Source organism: Dipteris shenzhenensis, chromosome 8 (assembly GCF_047967505.1).
Source record: "Dipteris shenzhenensis isolate YYH24624 ecotype China chromosome 8, Dip_SZ_1.0, whole genome shotgun sequence".
Taxonomy (NCBI): domain Eukaryota; kingdom Viridiplantae; phylum Streptophyta; class Polypodiopsida; order Gleicheniales; family Dipteridaceae; genus Dipteris; species Dipteris shenzhenensis.
In genome coordinates, this window is record NC_141603.1 from 52,228,583 (window position 1) to 52,241,978 (window position 13,396).

Here is a 13,396-nt window from a genome sequence, read left to right on the forward strand (position 1 = left end):
TTTGAAAAAAACACTGCTAAAACGACACAATCTAACAAGATGAAATCTTTGCAAAATAGGTCATCACGTTTTGAAATGGCATTAAGGAATAGACCACCCTTACCTCTTTTTTTTTGTCTTGATCGAAAACGTCTACAAAAGATATTAAAGTTACCAATCTTCTCTACCAAGACATCGGTCTTACAAATCAATTGCATGCAAAAAAGGCATTTATATAAAGCAAACCATGTCAAAAATGAATCATTTCTCCTTTGTACAACTTCCCAAATAGTAGTATACTTCAAGATAATTACATTTGGAAATGGAATTATGGGTTTATATGTATATCTAATCTAGAAAGACTTGACTAGTCTAGTGGTAGGTTATAAATTTTTTAGAGATGGGGCCTTGATTTCGATTCTTTCTACAGTAGAAGATGTTTTTTGGAGATTTAAAACAGTGTGTTGACGGCTTGGTCACTCACCCGGCTAACTTGAAGTGCTTGTTCTATTACCTAACTCAGTGCTGTGCTCAATGAAGATGCTGACTCTTGCAGTCCTAAAGTGAGTGTGCTCGGGTGCAGAACAAATGACAACAAATAAACACTCGGAGGTTAGGGTTAGCTAACGGAGGAGAGCCGTATGATAACGGGAAAACATAGAGTTATCATGTACTTCACACTTAGACAGCAAGACATAACAAGAGTTCAATAGAATAGAATTCATAGCTATTCAGTATCATTGGATCAAACTAGCTTGATACAACCAAGGTGCCTCGGCTTGCAATGAACACTCCCTAACCTATCAACTCAGGTCAAAGGAAGAGAACCTGGCACACTACTCTCTCTCCTTCTCTTCCCCATGTGTAAAAACTTGATTTCTACTTAAAGATTTTCTTTCTATTTGAGTATGCGCTCAGTGCGCCAACCTCTACACGCCTATAGGTTAATCAATTGCACTTCTTTCTACGAAACGGGTGCTCAACTACCTCCACCGCTTCTTGCTCTTAATTGAGGTCGATGCTCGGTGACCTCATACCATTATTATCGTAACTCAAGGCTAACATCTCGCCTCGGCTATCATTGCTCATGTCCTCATGGACTAGTAGGGATGAGACATTGCTCAAAGGCGCATGCTCAAGGATTGAACCTGCGGGGTCATCGGCGCCTTCATCGGATGGGAGGTCGAGGACGAACGGGTTGTCGAGATGGCCTGGCTTCATCTATAGGTGGTGGTTGAGGAGGGGAACGTGGTGGCTCAAAATGCTCAGCCCTAGGTGGCCAAGGATAGACACTACTGATGTCCACCGGTGGGTGCTCGGGGTCAGCAAGCTAGTCTAGGGTCTAGGCTTTGGCAACTGGGTTGTTAGATGGGATGTCGGTACCCAACGTTTCAAAATTGGTATGATACCATTTCACCTGGCTGACTCGCTCCTGCCACTTGATCCTCGGATCCTTACATAAATCATGTATGTTATTGTGCATAGACCGAGCTGCTACTACATGACTCTCAATTAGTTGCTCAAGTTCCTATAAAAGCTTGCCGTAGTAGACAGGTAACTCAGCCATAATATGCTTAGGCAACTGCTATACTCGGGCGAGAATTAACCTATGCTTGGTCTTGAATATGTTGTGTCCTTGCTCCTCCACAAAACAACTAAAATCCCAAATTGTGTTATCATCATATACTGATACAATAGGCTATACAGTGTCCAAAATTTCTTGGTGCATAGAGGGTGTAGTAAATACTTCATCTGATTCTGGTTGTTGATAAACCTTGTAATGGATGGGCATCTCCTCCCTACCCAAAACACGCCGCAAAACTTCTGGGGTAGCCACAGCAACCGGTAAAATCAGTTTGGCATCTTCTATCTGTTCCATGTGTACGTCCTTATCTGACCACCTTTGCCAAAACTTGGAGCTGCACTGATCAAAACTGCAGTCCCGTTTGTATCGCCTGCTTGGTACGTGTTACCTGACTTGAGTACAGCATCAGTAAAGTTTGGGCTGTAACCGATTCTTGCCCCTTTGTCTGTGAGGTACCTCCCCCGACCGAAGAATGTTGGACTGAGTTACCTGCCTACTCAATTGGAACAGACTGCTTGAGCCCACCAATTTGTTCATCAGCTTCATCATTTTCTGGTGGTGGCCAGGCAGGTTGCTGGGATGTCCATCGGGCACCTAGAGGATACGAATGAGTTGTTGCAGTTGCTGAAACCCATCCACCTTGGCTTGTCATTATGTGTTCTCCTCCCTTAAAGCCTTCCTTTCTGCAACTACCTTGGGCACACATTCTCCTACTCCAGTTTCTCGACTCAGGCTTGAGCTGCTTGCTCCTCTTTGTTCTTTGAGAGTTGTTGTTGCAGCTTGCACATGGTGTGTTGCATTTTTATACTTTTTGTGGGGCAATGGATACAATATTGCCTGAGACTTGTTTGTGAGGTCCTTCAGGCATTCAACCTCACACTGCAAATTGTTGTAATCAGTTTGAAGATTGGTATGCACCTGTTACAACTGACAGTGTGCCTAAACTAGCTCCTTGTGAACTTCCCTTTTTCCCTCGAGTTGCTCCTGCATCAGAGACTTACACTCAACAGCCAGGTCACCTTCTGCCGCCCTACGGAGGTTGGCCATCTATTCTTCAAAAAACCTGGTCACCTGGGGGGGGAATCCAAGGTTGGCCAGATAGTTCAAGACTGCACTACGTAGACCATTTTTCCTCTCAACACTTACCACTAACTTTCCGTGACAGTGTGATTTTGATACTCATCCTTAGTGAGCAGCGGGTTGAGAGGAAATGGCTCCATGGGTCCCAGGCTATGAAGCAGTATAGAAAATGATGGCAATGTAAGATGACCGAGTGATAAGCCAGCCCCCTTTTGCTCGGCTCTATGTGCAGGCTTGGCTTTACTCGTATGGACGACTTATTTTTTTGGTGGTTAACATGCACTGGCACACACTTAGGTGAAGTCCAGAGAAGTCAGCCAGGCAGTCAAATTTGTCAACAACAGGCCCCCCCCAAATTGAGTCGTTGCTATAAAAATAATGCAGTGAGACTGGTAACGTGACGACTGACTCAGTCGCTACTATATTAATACCGCAATGACTCCACACCTATTGCGTTAAAAATAAAGCCAGTCGTTCATTGCCATATTAACACCACGCGCTGCTTTACTGATTACACCCCCACCTCTAACGCAACAACACGCCGTCCCACTAATGCCAATCGTTGCTTTAATAAAGCTAACCGCACTGCTATAATAACGTTCACACACTGCGTTATTAATGCTGAGTTGCTGCTATCTCCCTTGCTAATGTGAATCGTTGCTTTACTAATGCCAATCACTACTTTATTAATTCCAGTCACTGCAATATTGCTAAAGCTAACCCACTACTTTATTAGGTCCCCTATATAAACAGCAAGCCTCATTCTGTAGGACCTCACTTGCTCTCGTACCAAAACTCTGCCAAAATTTCCACAACCTTCAAAAGCCCTCAAAATCCCTCGTGTCCGCCATCATGCTACATGTCCACCACCTCCTCACAGTCCATTAGAGCCCACGACCTCTTTTTCGCCGATGAACTCACCGGCAAAGTATCAACAACTGATGTCCCCCACTCTACAACCCCTTCATTTTCACGTACAACCTTCGTATCGCTACCCGACCAAATGGAGTAGGAGCAATCTTCTCAGCAAGCTACCCACGAGCCTGAGTCCTCAGTATCGTACTCGACCACTCATACCATTCGCAAGCACCACATCCTTGACGCTGCCAACATCTAGATTTTTTCAGAGCATATAGGCCAAGTCACGCAATTTTCACCTCTCGGGCAAGACTGGATGGAACGGCTACAGGGAGTAGTGATCCACTTGCAATTCAAATGCAATGCCAAAGACCAACAACTCTCACAATGCCCCATCTTACCAAGCGCTCCAGCACCCAAAAGTGGTGCCTTGCCTCCGAAAAATGGGACTTCAGTCGATAGCAAGATGCTTTCCATGCCACCTCAATCCTCGCCAAGCAGTCTAATTCGTAGACCAATACAATCAAAAGCAACGCGCACCACAAGCTGGCTACATACTGAGACGACGACTATCATTATTACCGGTTCATGGTAGAGACAGTTTAGCGCACCTTCAATCTCCCAGCATGCCCCTTATCATTTCCAAGTTGCGGGCCGTGGAGCAGCATTGGCCACCGTCGCTGAGTACAATTCCAAAATACATTATCAAGGACGCAGCATTGGCTTGGGTAGCTTGCACCATTACATTACTAGTGCAAGTCCAACTGACAGAGGATCACAATGTGGTGCTTCTAAATTTCCTAGCTCGCCTCCACAAGCCCAAACCCATGAATTGGGCTAACTTCTTATACACCAAAATCAGTAATATATGCATGCATGGCAAGAAGATCAGCAACCAATGTTCCTTATGCCCATCATACATCACCTATCAATGATCCAATTCCAAAAGGTTATGGTGATGCAAACATAGACATTGGTCTACTTGCAGCTCCCTGGACCAAATCCACACCGACAAAGCCATCGCCAAAGAGAAGAAGGGAAGAGCAAAGCCAGAAGGCACAGGAAGAAGCAGCTGCAAAAAGGTAGCAGGACGAAGAGGTCGCCCGCAAACTCCAGGAGGAAGAGGACACTAAAAGACAAAGGGAAGCAACTGAAAAACAATGCCAGGACCTTCTCCAACAATAAGAAGAAATCAAATGGCTCCAGGTAGAGGAAGAAGAGAAGAAGGCTGTGGATATTGTTGGGCGTCTGCACTGAGAGCATAGATTAAAGAGGCCCATTGGCGAGGCAAAAGGCATAACCAATCTCACACAAGTGTCACAAGAGCCCAACCTGCCTTGTTTGCCTACATCTACTCCATGCCAACAGCCTCTCCAACCTCCGTTCCTCCCGAATGTCTATCAATAGGCAATGGAGTTCTACATCTCCAGCGCTATGCTTCACCAAAGGGGTACAAAAAAATGTTGATGGAAGACAATCACGCTGTGAGCAAGGAGATGGCTTTCATGGACTCCATCACGGGCGGAACAGTAGCCGCCAAAAATATTCTACAATGTCTACAAGAGATTTTCCTGCGACACAACTTTAACTTATTACAGACCCACACAATGCTCCAGTAGACAAAAGCGGCTCTCCAAAATGAGAAAGCGGAGCATCGAATGGTAGAGGCCAGCGGACTCCAAGCAGTTGAGGTCGGAAAGAAATGGAAACTAGAGTTGCAACACACCCAAGATGCCCTGGCTACATAGTGATCCTACATAGATACCCTCCAGGCTGACTTCGAGGCTTTGTAGAGATAGGCCACGCTGGACCAACAACAGCATGCCCAAGTTGTGGAGCAAAAAAGAGCATTGGAACTTCAAGTACGACAACATACAGTAGTGATTGCCTAGCTGCATGTAGCCACCTAGCAAAGTGAGCATCAAATTCTTACACTATAGGTGGACCTGCATGCAACTCAAGGGTCAACTCCTCCACGGGAAGAACCAAGTCTGATCCATGAGAGGTTGCTGGAAGCGTCGTCCCATGCCTCCACCCTTTGTTTTACCTCACACACCATCCACGACACCTTCACCTATTTCTTGCACACTAGCTATCGCTGCCATTCCCCCACATGATAAACTTTACACTCCTATGTTGCACGACCTTGAAGAGGCTTTTTGCCACACCACAACCCAAGCCCATCGAATCATCACTATGGCATACTTCCATGAGGACATAGTCTTGGATGTTGGTCATCCTCACACTCTTTTACCACCCCGTTGTATATAACTTCATGGCATGGATAAGAGTGTTGCAGGACTCCATAGACTTTACCATGGCTACGCCTCTCCTAGAGCTTGTCGAGCCCTCATCCTTAGAAGACCAAACCTGCAATCCAAGGATCCTCTGAAGAAGTCTTGAATGGATGCAAGGGTATGGTAGACATGATGTTGGGTTTATACTCCATCACCTATTTAGGCAGCCAGTGAAAGATATCCCCCTACCGGCATCATTGTCCTGTACAATAATATAATCCACGCCCTTCAGAACATGATTCAAATTGGCATAATTCAGTTTGAAAATAATCATGTAGCATACCCTACCAAGGTGCAACTTGATGATATGGATGCGGCTTGGAACATTTTCTCTTCTAGCCCATAACCACCACCGCCCTCACATCGCGACATAGCACCTGGCACAAGTCCAGCTCTACTACCACGGGGACCAACATAGGCACAAACCCCACATCACATTCCTCCACATCATAGCATGGCACAACAAACATGCAACAACAACCTCTCGAATAGGAGCGACCGGAAGACATGGGAACCAAGCACTAGTATAACATTGTGAAACCCATGCTCTTCTCAAACATAGAGGGGCCTTATGAAGAAGAGGCCCAAGACGAAGTGGACCAGCACCGACCCGACGAGGAAGATCAACAACCGCAGGAAACCACTTCCGACCACAATACTTGATACAACACCATCACCATTCAGAACGGTTGGGGATGTGGCAAGAGGATAAGAGAACTCCTTGACAACAAAGATATCAAAGAGAAGAATGGATGGCGAGATTGAATAACCAAACTCGTGGAAACTTGTTGCTGAATGATGATGAGGAAGAACATGGGCAACTTGAGTAGTTCATAAACAAAGTCAATACTGGGTACAACAAAGATGGAGCAAAAAGCCAAGGCTTTGACTCCAAAGGAAAACCGGGCGTATCACGACACATAGGATTGAGAATACAGCCCAAAAGCAAAACAACTTCAGCCACATGTAGATTTAGGCCATGCAAATAAGACTCCTACAAATTTGGAGCCACATGTAGATTTGGATAGCAACATTATTCAGCCTTGCAAAAGCAGCATACCACAAACAGTTCAAAAAATAGAGGTGAATTCTTGGTTAGAAATCCAACTCGTTGACTTTTTGGCCCATGCTACTTTTGAACAACTTGGTCAACGCTAACCATTGACCAGACCAACCAAGATAATCGGGATGTTTTTCAACCTGTAAAAGGTCCTGGAATCCCTCATATTCTCTATACCAGATTGTTGGAAAAAAGGGCTATCAAACTATTTCCTAAAAAGCCTTTATTGAGACTTTTGTAGACTCGAGACCCATTACTCTCATGCCTGTCATCTACAAGTTGGTTCCCAAAATGATAGTCAACCGTATCAAGGATTCTTTGCATTCATAGCTACATCTTGCTCGATATGGGTTTATCCCCCATGGACACATTACAGACAATATTTCCAATGCATATGTCAGCATAGAATATGCCAAATACACGGGGCAAGATGTCATTCTTTGACAGGTGGATATTACTAAAGCTTTTGATATGGTACAATGGGACTTCATCTCACAAACCATGCAATCTTTGGGATTTGGTCCAAAAACCCAAACACTATTTATTGGATGTATCATGATAGTAAGGCTACAGGCGTGACATTACGGATGAATGAGTTTTGTCTCATTCGATTGCATCAAGGCTGCCCTCTCAGTGCATTGCTTAATGCAATTGCCACTAATCCAATGCTCATGTACATGGATCACCTTGTGGCTTCTGAAAATTGCATGGCTTATAGATTCATGGCAACAAGACCTCCATTGCCCAGGCTTATGCAGATGACTCCTTTTTCACCCTGCAAAACGAAAAAAGAGACTTATCGTGCATTATTCTCTATTTGCCTTGGCTGTTGGCCTACATGTAAATTTTCAGAAATCTAACCTTCTTGCTTTGCACATGAAAGATTGGCATCATTTGCTATGGCCAAGGGAAATTGTTGTACCATTGCAGCTTGTGCGTCATCCGGTTTACCCATTGGGATGTAAAATCACTCGTAGGCAACAACTAGATTGGGTGCTTGAAAAGCTCAAGAAGAAATTGGAATACTGGAAACTAGCCTCTTGGCCTCTGAATCCATCTTGGTTGCATATACACAGTTTTATCTACCTTTGATGATGTTTACTCAGCGGGACATTTCCTCCCATGTCTACCATTATAGAGCTCTTTGGAAAACTCATCATCACCTCAAAGCTCTCAAGCTCTTATCTATGGATTACCTTTGTATCCCAAAGTTGCATGGTGGTCTCAATATTTTGAACATTCACTTGCATCTTTTAGCTCACAAGGGGAAAATGATGCTTCAGATTGTCCAAAGTGATTAGCCATGGACTGCCATGATGAGACACCTGCTTTCCCATCTTACCTCTAATGTCTTTGGCCATTGGATTCCGACGCAATGGGACTTCCTATTTTGGCATATTAATGGTAAAACTAAGGGATGTCCTTTTGTGAGTCGAATGCTTGTAGATTGGAAGTGAATTCTTTCACATCTCAATTGGGTGGGACAGCCCTCTCTGGGTAGTAACTCCTTGCAAGCTGAAAGTATACATTACCATGTTTGAAAGAGGAGTGCTCAAGAAAGAAAGGAGCTCACAAGGGAGAAGAGCTGATGGAGATGATTATAGTGCACTGGCCAGAGGATGGAGATTACAAAGCACGAAAGTCGACAACATGTTTGGCTATCCCCCTAGGGCTATTTCTAGCCGTGCCCACATAACCCCTCTTGCTTTGCATCAATGTGTTACGCTCTAGCCGAGGTAGCATGACCTCGGAAGAATCAGTCGACATTTCCCTTATAGGATCTATCTCTGTAATATATGTGTTTGCGCTTCATGTAAATGATCGGGAGGGATTTAATGTCAAGGTCCTAGGTGAGGGCTGATAGCACCAGACTAGATAGATCTGAGACCAAGGGCCTAGTGCTAAGATTGTGCCTAGGGGCAAGGAATTAAATGCATCCCAAGAGAGGGGTGAAATATTGCATTAGGAAGGCCCTATATGGATGACATGTGGCATCTAGATCTATCTAGGGATTTGGGGTTTGCTAAGGCTAGAGAGAGAAGAGAAGAAACTGATTCACGTGAATTTAAATGCAGATCTCTGTCTCGCTTTGATGTCTTGGCAGAATAGGCTGGGAGGAGAATCAGGGTGCTACTCCCGTGATCAGGCAGAACAGGCTAGTTAAGAGAATAGGAGTGTGATAGTTGGTATCAGAGCGCAAGGCTTGGAATTAGAGAAGGGACGAACACCGGTTTACGTAGCTGTCGTAGAGCGGAAAGTCCAAGGGGAGACGTGACCTTGGAAGAGCGTAGCGGGAGCGTCCACGAAGAAAAGATTAGGAAGGCTAAAGAAGGTGGAGCGCTGGTGACGAATCAACCGAGGGTGACGACGGTAAGGCTGCGACGAAACTTTGGTGGAGCGCCAGTCGACGGGCAGCGTGCACGGAGCCAGTAACCTGCGAGATGACGTGGGGTTCCCGTAATGTTTTGATGGGCCTACGAATCGGCGGGGCGCTGGATTACCTCAACGAAAGGTTTATACGTGCCTTTAACGGATAGTATAGGGCGACTGCAGCGAAACCACAACGGGGGTGCCGTGACGACGGACACTTGGGGAGCTACGACAGTGATACGAGCGGTTGTCGAAGGAGTTTCGTGGGTCTAACGGAGAATTTGATCGACGCTCATTTTCACATTTCTGCGTCTGTAATAAACAGTCCGTAGGTTGGCGTGGACAGCACAATCTGAAGGATACGCGACACCAGAGAAGTCTTATTAGTCATGAGCAGGCAGTACGCAGAGGCTGCAGGATCCGGAGACACCGATTGGACACAGAGGCGCAGGACTTGACCAGGGAGCTTTCTTTGATCTCCCTTAGCTTTGTGTTGTTTTTTTTCTTCCTTAATTAGCTGGGTGACGCGCTACTTCCATAGAAAGGACAGCACGCATGAGGTTTCAGCGTGGCAGTAAGGACGGGTTATGCCTGTGTGGTTAAGTCTGAGTTAATCTGCAGGAATTTCCCTAGTATAGGGAAAAGCGGGATTTGGATATATGCCTGTGTCAAATGCGTAGTTAGTGTGCATGTCAGATTGCAGGTATTCCCTAGTATAGGGAATTGTGTTCAGAGGGTTAGCACATTGGATTGTGTCAGCTTGTGATTACAGGGTTCTAGGGGTGTTATTTATTTATTTATTATTATTATTATTTTTAAACAAGCCCCAAAACAAAACACCTACTGAACTAAATGGAAGCAGAAGAAGGAGCTTCCAGGAGGGACCCTGGTGAATCAGGAGTCCGGCCAACCCAGCAGGCATCGCGCCCAGTAGCTCACACTTTATCTGGCAGGATTGCATTGCTGGAGGATGCCTTGCAACAGTTGTTAGCGCAGCAATTACAAGCCAACGCAGGACAATCTGAACTTAGGAGAGCGTTACAGAGTATGTCTGCCAGACCTTCTCGAGAAGAGAAGGGAAAGGCTCCAATGGAACTGGAGTCTAGTGTCCATACGGTCGAGCCTAGGAAGGCTAAAGTGCCAAATATTGCCAATTACAGACCGGAAAAGTATTCTGGTCGCATGAACGACCGTAGCTCCGATGTCATTGAGACCTGGTTACACAAATGGGACGAGGCGTTCGCCATTTGTGAGATCAGAAATGACATCAAAAAGATCCGCGAGGCCACCCATATATTTAGTGAGGCTGCGGATCGGTGGTGGATTAAACAACAAAAAGATGGCATAGCATCCACTACCTGGGAGGGGTTTAAAAGAGAGTTCAGGAAACACTTCTTACCTCCTGACGAAGCATCCCGAGCTTGGGATCAATAAAGGAGCCTTCGTCAGAGAAATTTATCAGTGGCAGAATACACTGATAAGTTTCGAGAGAGTGTAATGAAGGTTGACGAACCCCTGCCTCAATCAATCCAAGTGAAAGATTTCATATTTGGATTGAATGATCGAATAAAAATGGAAGTTCGGGCTAAGTACGCGAACACGCTGGATGATGCAATAGCTATAGCCCTGAACTACGAGGATGCCAGAGCCAAGTGGGTTTGCACAGGTCGGAACCCAGTATGGGTATCCAAAGAAATCTGGGTTTAAGAAGAAGTGGGCTAGTAGAGGGAGTGGTTCGCAGCCGAGTGGTCAAGCCAAGCAGGCGAGACCGGCTGAAACTCCTAAACCAAGTACCACCATTGGAGTGAAGAGGAAAGTAACTCCAATGGCAGCCCGGGCTTGGTCTAAATCTCCCTTGAACCCAGAACAGCGGGAAAAAGCGAGGAGAGAAGGCTTATGCTTTGGTTGCCTTCAACCTCATCAGTGGAGAGATTGTCCACGTTATAAAGATCGTCGGATGGCTGAGATGGTGATCTCAGAGTGCGACGTGGAGATGCAGGGAAGTCCCAGAGCGGAAGAGATGCAGATTCAGCTAGCGGGATCTTCTCAGAGGTTAGTACCTTGTTTGTTCTGTGTGTCTGTTACTAAGTTAGTGACGAGTGCACCTGATAACATCCTATCTAAGCCCGCAGCAACGGGGTATACAGCCTTCAATGATACGGAGTTAATCAAAATGAAAGGGCAGGTGGCCAGTCATGATGTCATTGTGTTGTTTGACTCTGCGTCAACTCACAATGTGATTAACTCCAAGCTCGTGAAGAGGCTGAAATTAAAGACAAGTCCATCTGACTATGCGTATACAGTCAGGATGGCCGATGGAAGTTCAACTGAAGTATGGGACCAAAGGGTTACCCAGTTAGAGCTTCGGATTCATGACTATGCTGGGAAGCTTGATTTTGAAATAACCAAGCTTGCTCATGCGGATATAGCCCTGGGAATGGCGTGGCATTCTAGGAAGAATCCAGCCATTGATTGGAAAAAGCACGTATATCAATTCAAGATGAATGATGTGCTTTATGTCTTGCAAGGTGAAAGAGATATACTTCAGGGACCGTTGGTTTCCGTGATGGAAATCAGAAAGGCTCAAGTAGAGTTTTTGTAACTTTACACAGCGTCGGTAGAGTCGGTGAATGATTCTTCGACTAGCACTGATGTTACGCAAAGTGGTGAGATGGCCAAGCTGGCTAATCTTATAACAGAGGAGTTCTCTGAATGTTTTAGGGATGAACTACCTTATGGGTTACCTCCAGAGCGGAAAGTTCAGCATAAGATTGAACTGATCCCGGGGGCGGAACCTGTAAATAGACCTCCCTATAGAATGAGTTTTACTGAAGAAGCGGAGGTGCGTAGGCAACTGGAAGAATACCTCAAGTTGGGGCAGATTCAACCAAGTTTCTCACCTTTTGCTTTGCCAGTGATATTAAAGAGAAAAAAGGATGATACGTTTCGCCTCTGTATAGATTACAGAGCATTGAATAATATCACTGTTAAGCACAGGTATCCGATGGCTCGGATTGATGATTTGCTAGATGCATTACATGGAGCCGTGATTTTCAGCAAGATAGATCTTAAGTGCGGCTATCATCAGATCCGGATTAGAGCCGAGGATGTGCATAAAACCGCTTTTAGAAGCAGGTTTGGTCATTATGAGTTTCACGGTATTAGAGAGTGCTCTAATGACCGAGATCAGAGAAACTCAAAAAGTGGACGAGTTTGTCCAGAGCTTATGGCCTAAGGCTCATGTGTTAAAACCCGGGGAAAGTGAAAAGGATGACCTGGCATCCAGAAAAGGCCAAACTTATGCAAGATATACCATAAGGGATGGTATGCTAGTTAGAAATGGCAAGGTTGTAGTACCTGGTCAGAATGATCTCAGGCAGAGAGTCATTCGACAATGCCATGATAGCCCGTGTGCGGGACATCCAGGAGTCGAGAAGACATGATCTCGTGAAGCGAGATTTCTTTTGGCCAAAGATGAAAAAGCATATTCATGAATATGTGACACGGTGTTTCTCGTGTCAGGTAAGTAAGGCCGAGCAGGTGAAGCCACCCGGACTTTTACAGCCCTTGGAAATACCACTAAGTAAGTGGGAGAGCATTTCCATGGATTTTATTGTAGGGCTACCTGCAACACAAGGAGGGTATAATTCTATCCTTGTGGTGGTTGATCGCCTAACCAAGATGGCTCACTTCATTCCGACTAGAGAGTCTGTTAGTGCCCCGCAAGTGGCGGATTTGTTCATTAGACATATATTTCGTCTGCATGGATTGCCTAGATCCATAGTGTCAGACCGAGATGTCAGATTTACCGGTCATTTCTGGACAGCGGTATTCGAGACACTGAGGACTGAGTTAGGAATGAGTAGTGGGGATCATCCTGAGACGGATGGTCAGACGGAGAGAGTCAACCAAACTTTAGAAGATATGCTGAGGGCATATGTGTCATTGAGGCAACATACATGGGACAAGTGGTTGCCATTGTTGGAGTTTGCCTACAATGATAGGAAACATTCATCTACTGGGTTCAGTCCGTTTGAGCTGAACTATGGTTATAGACCAGCCAATCCAACTATAGTTGGAGTACCTCAGAAAGTGCCTAGTGCCGCGAACTTTGTAGTTCAGATGCGGGAGATGCTAGCACTTGCGAGAGCTAACATCCGCCAGGCT